At 40.1% G+C, this 5,753-nt stretch overlaps 1 non-coding gene across 1 annotated transcript; it reads left to right on the forward strand.

Annotated features, from left to right (window-relative positions):
* The first annotated feature begins 1,404 nt into the window (after positions 1-1,404).
* Positions 1,405-1,475, forward strand: Trnag-gcc (transfer RNA glycine (anticodon GCC)). The gene has a single exon. It is a non-coding gene; the product is annotated as a tRNA-Gly (tRNA).
* Positions 1,476-5,753: the final 4,278 nt, after the last annotated feature.

A 5,753-nucleotide genomic window follows, 5' to 3' on the forward strand; every position in this document is an offset into this window, starting at 1 on the left:
TGCCAAAATTCCCCCAGTGTATGACCTCATATTAAAGGTGGGAAAGAAAGAAAGCAAGCATAATAGGTACTTTTGTTTTCCTCATGACATCCATGTTTTAAATGACATTGAAACTGATGACATTATATTTTCCCTCGCAAAATCAGTGACGGAGTAAGTTTCTGAGTCAGACGACCAGTCAAACAACTAGATCTCAAATTGACATGGTAAGCAGACACCAGGTAAAGCTATCAAAAATGGTTTCGTCCCCCACAAATTATAAACCGTTGTAAGTGAAGAACATTTTGTTACATGCTAAACCTTCTTCTGTTAACATTTCCTTCTTTTTGTTAGTCTCTGTGGAACAGTATTCCCGTGAAAAAGAAAACAACCAGAGCTACTGTATCGAAGGAATATTGAATGTGTAAGAGAATTATAATGACCACCCTTCAGTGACTTAGAACATTATTTGAATTGCCATTTCACACTAAACACATTATTCCAAAAATTGGATGGATCATTATCACAAAGACCTGATGTACACAGACATGACCGTACGTAGCGGTAGTAATCTAAATTTCACTTTCAGAGTGAATAAATATGCGTACAATAACTTCGTTGGAATGAATATTAACTACCTTGACCAGTAATACGGGAGTTTATAACAATATGAGCAAGCTGTAACAGAGAGACGAAACAATTATAAAGTAATTTGTGGGGATATGGCGATAATTACATTTAAAATATCCGTATAAATGTATTTAAGGTAATAGCCAGTGTGCTGGTAGTGTATGATATGGTCATTTTGTGAGAAAAGCTTCAGTATTAATACTGTAGTACATTTCTCAATGTTTAATGCACGATGATAAATATAATGACCAGGTGAGTTACAACAAATCTCGACCTATGTTTTTTTCTGGAGTCTACTTCTACTATGGGGTCTCACAAATATCACAAAAATAGCAGTCGCACGCATTATTCTGTCAGGCGGAAGTTCTTAAGCACAACTGAAATGTAATTAACACCATATTTTCCCCTTTAATAGCAGTCACCAGTCGGCCAATTCAATATATTCGCTTATTTGTTTAGTGCACATAGATAACTGAGGGATAAGACAGAGAGAAAGTACACGAATTTATAGCTACGAATATACAATCATATTCTGCTCGAGCATAGATTTTTGCGTAAGCAATCATCTGTCGTTGCAGCCAGGCGTGTACAGCAACGAGTCACGTGATACTGGTCTCCGGTCCGAAGTGTGAACGCAACTATGGCGCGAGACACTCTCCTGTGGGTGCAGGTTTGCTGGACGAGCGTCTGCAATTTGCAGCCATTTTCCAAGACGATCGGAGAAAACTGAGATGACTTCATACACGGTCTCTGCATACCGTGCGTGAGGAGTAAGGGACCATATATCATCAGCGCGCATCGGTGGTTCAGTGGTAGAATGCTCGCCTGCCACGCGGGCGGCCCGGGTTCGATTCCCGGCCGATGCATCTTTTTTGCAGTTGTCTCCATGGAGCTGCTGCGTTTCTTGTGAAGCTCAACTAGGCGATATACCTGTACTTCAGAAGGCAATAATGGGCATATTTTCGAAACTCAAACAAGGATTAGTATTAAAAAATTGAAATTATGTTATTGTTTTTCAAAATCTTGCCGTTCTTCCTGAGACAAACTAGATGTTTATGACGTACCGCTAGTTCATGTAATGGCGAAAAATTTATTCCATGCATTTTATTTTTAATTTTTGGAAATAAAAAAGAAATCACAAGTTGCTAGGTCAGGGCTGCACGATGTTCATTTCTACTGTATGCGGTTATGCGTTGACGTGATACAGTTCACGAAATTTTTGAAAAAGCTGCGCTAAACAGATATTTGTGTACCAGTCGGCAGTAACACTGCGTCTAGAATCTGATACTGTTGCATCAGTACGGCACTTCTTACAGAAGAAAAGAAAGAAAGGAAGAAAGAAAGTGCAACGATGTTCTGACCAACATTGTTTGGAAAGACCAGTGAACTGAAAGAATTTTCTTTTCTATATGTTAACAATGAATATAGATTCGTCACCAGTAACCAAGATTCACCGCCAGTAACTATATTCAAAACCAAAATTTGAAGAGCAGTGCGTTGTAGTCTTTGATCTGAAAGATTCTGTTGTCGATGGATTCCACATAAACTCAATTTTCTGACACATTACTGTTGTAAAATGTTTTGGATTTGAATCATATGTGTTCAGTGTCGTCCGAATGAATTCATAATATGGACGTAGAGATTCAAGTGGTGCCCGAACAACGGTAATATTTTCATCAGTAACAGCAGTTCTTGGTCGTGCTTCACAAAATAACATCGCCAAGGCAAACTTGGTTTCCTTTAAATTCGCTGTACCAGTTATAAATTGTTGTTTTAGACGGAGCTTATTCTCCAAATGCATTTTTAAGCCAATCTTCAAATTGTTTGGGACTTAACGACGAAGTGAAACCGTAGAAATTCATAGCACGGAAATCTTCTGTAGGCAGAATAGGCTGCCTATGCACACAAAAAATCGTTAAATGATGATAATTGAGAATCTATTAAAGCAAATCTAACAAGCTACATGACGAACAACCCACAAAACATTAGGAAGTAGCTGTAAAGTATAAATAGAATTAATTTGTTCTTAGAATTGCGGCGTCTTTATAGTTTTCAATATCTCCCTCGTATAGCGAGATTCGCAGTGAAAAGAACCACTCATGTAGCGTACACGAAACTGGGATACATTCTAGTGTCAAGATTTCAGTCGTCGGCTTTGAGAAATGCGCCATGCCGGAGGCTAGGGCACTACTACATAGGGGCAATCTTTGAAAGCAGCGGATGATATTCGTGAACAAAAGAATGTAGCACACGATAAAACTACGATAATAATTCACGCGATTACTTACTTTGCCACGAATTACATCGGAACGACTTGAAGATAACGGAAATAAGAGCAGAACAAAAGAGAGGTATAGAATGTGTAATAATGTTTGTCGTAATTTGTGCGAGTAAGTAAAGCCTAGAGAAATTCCATTACATTAGAACGCGTGGTGAAGTCGTAACATAATAAAGCAGCGTTAATTTCTAATAACAACTATAAAATCTAACGGGACTACCTCGGGATATTGGGGTTTTTGGGCAGGAAGAAACTAAAATGTAACACAACGAGAAAATGAAATAAATAATAACGTATGTGAAACAGTAGCATGAAATGTGGAAAAACCGACACAGAAATCCTAAAAAATGCCAGTACACAAGTAACAAAAATTCACAAAAAGTAAAGTATCTATTCCAGAATTCGAATCAAGAACAGCTGCTAACATGAGTAAGTTCGAAGCAGCTTAAAACAATAAAGGCAAGGCTTTTGGTCCAGATTGTAAACCAGTCAGGTTCTTTTCAGAGTATTCAGATGCAGCCCAGCGGTTGTAGGCGCTTCAGTCTGGAACCACGCGACCGTTATGGTCGCAGGTTCGAATCCTGCTTCGGGCATGGCTGTGTGTGATGTCCTTAGGTTAGTTAGGTATAAGTAGTTCTAAGTTCTAGGGGACTGATGACCTCAGATGTTAAGTCCCATAGTGCTCAGTCATTTGAACCATTTTTATTCGGATGCAGTTGGTAAGTACATAGCAATCATATACAATAGCTCACTCGTAAAAAGCTCGGTACCCAAAGACGGGAAAGTTAACGCCAATACACAAGAAAGGAAATAGGAGTAACCCGCTGAATTACAGACCAGTATCACTAACGTGTATTTGCAGTAGCCTTTTGGAACATATACTGTGTTCGTTGCCTTTGGTTTTATGCGACGATGCCTCCATGGCTGACGACGTTTTAAATTTTATCCGTGGTAGTCCTTTTTATGGTTCGATTTAGGGGGGGACCTGTCTCTTTCCCTTTCTGTGTATCTTGTCCTCGAGTGTCTCATTGGATGCAGATTTTAATTTGTGTATTCGGATGGTTGACTCTTTCCCAATTTTTGTTCCCATGATCAGTCAGCCAGTCTCCGGCCCTCTTCTTTTCTTCCGTTTCTTTCTGTCCAGGGGCGTCTCCTCCCCCCTTGGGGTTTTACTTGTTCCGTAAGTTTTGTTTCGGCTGTTTTTGGAATGGGGGACTGATGACCTTCGCTGTTTAGTCCCCCTTAAACATCCCAACAACAACAACAACAACATATACTGTGTTCAACAATGTAATTCACCTCGAAAAAAACGATTTATTGACAAATAGTCGACAAGGATTCAGAAAATATCGTTCTTGTGAAGCGCAACTAGCGTTTTATTCTCACGAAGCAATGAGTGCTACCGACAGGGCATGTCATATTGATTCCATATTTTTAGATTACCAGAAGGCTTTTGACACCGTTCGTCAAAAGCGACTTCTGATTAAATTGCTTGTCTATGGAGTATCGTCTCAGTTGTGTGACTGGATTCGTGATTTCCTGTCAGAAATGTCACAGTTCGTAGTAGCTGATGGAAAGTCATCGAGTAAAACAAAAATAATATCTGGCGTTTCGCAAGGAAGTCATATAGGCTCTCTGTTCCTGTTCTGCATAAACGATGTAGGAGACAATCTGAGAAGCCCTCTTAGATTGTTTGCCGATGACGTCATTTACCGTCTTGTAAAATTACCACATGATAAAAACGAACTGCACAAACATTTAGACAAGATATCTGTATGGTGCAAAAAGTGGCAGTTGGCTCTAAATTGTGAAAAGCATGAAGTCATGCACATGAACACTAACTACAATCCTCTAAATTTCAGTTACACAATAAATCACACAGATCTAAAGGCCCTTAATATCTCAACTAAGTCGCTCTGCCTATCCCCATGGACCATGGACCTTGCCGTTAGTGGGGAGGCTTGCGTGCCTCAGCGATACAGATGGCCGTACCGTAGGTGCAACCACAACGGAGGGGTATCTGTTGAGAGGCCAGACAAACGTGTGGTTCCTGAAGAGGGGCAGCAGCCTTTTCAGTAGTTGCTGGGGCAACAGTCTGGATGATTGACTGATCTGGCCTTGTAACACTAACCAAATCGGCCTTGCTGTGCTGGTACTGCGAACGGCTGAAAGCAAGGGGAAACTACAGCCGTAATTTTTCCCGAGGGCATGCAGCTTTACTGCATGGTTAAATGATGATGGCATCCTCTTGGGTAAAATATTCCAGAGGTAAAATAGTCCCCCATTCGGATCTCCGGGCGGGAACTACTCAAGAGGAAGTCGTTATCAGGAGAAAGAAAAGTGACGTTCTACAGATCGGAGCGTGTAATGTCAGCTCCCTTAATCGGGCAGGTAGGTTAGAAAATTTAAAAAGGGAAATGGATAGGTTAAAGTTAGATATAGTGGGAATTAGAAGTTTGGTGGCAGGAGGAACGAGACTTCTGGTCAGGTGAATACATGGTTATAAATACAAAATTAAATAGGGGTAATGCAGGAGTAGGTTCAATATTGAGTAAAAAAATAGGAGTGCGGTTAAGCTACTACAAACAGCATAGTGAACACATTATTATGGCCAAGATAGACACGAAGCCCATGCCTACTACAGTAGTACAAGTTTATATGGCAACTAACTCTTCAGATGATGAAGAAATTGATGAAATGTATGATGAGATAAAAGAAATTATTCAGGTAGTTAAGGGAGACGAAAATTTAATAGTGATGGGTGACTGGAATTCGAGAGTAGGAAAAGGGAGAGAAGGAAACATAGTGGGTGAATATGGATTGGGGGAGAGAGATGAAAGAGGAAGCTGTCTGGTAGAATTTTGCA

Source organism: Schistocerca gregaria, chromosome 3 (genome assembly GCF_023897955.1).
Source record: "Schistocerca gregaria isolate iqSchGreg1 chromosome 3, iqSchGreg1.2, whole genome shotgun sequence".
In the NCBI taxonomy this organism is placed as follows: Eukaryota; Metazoa; Arthropoda; class Insecta; order Orthoptera; family Acrididae; genus Schistocerca; species Schistocerca gregaria.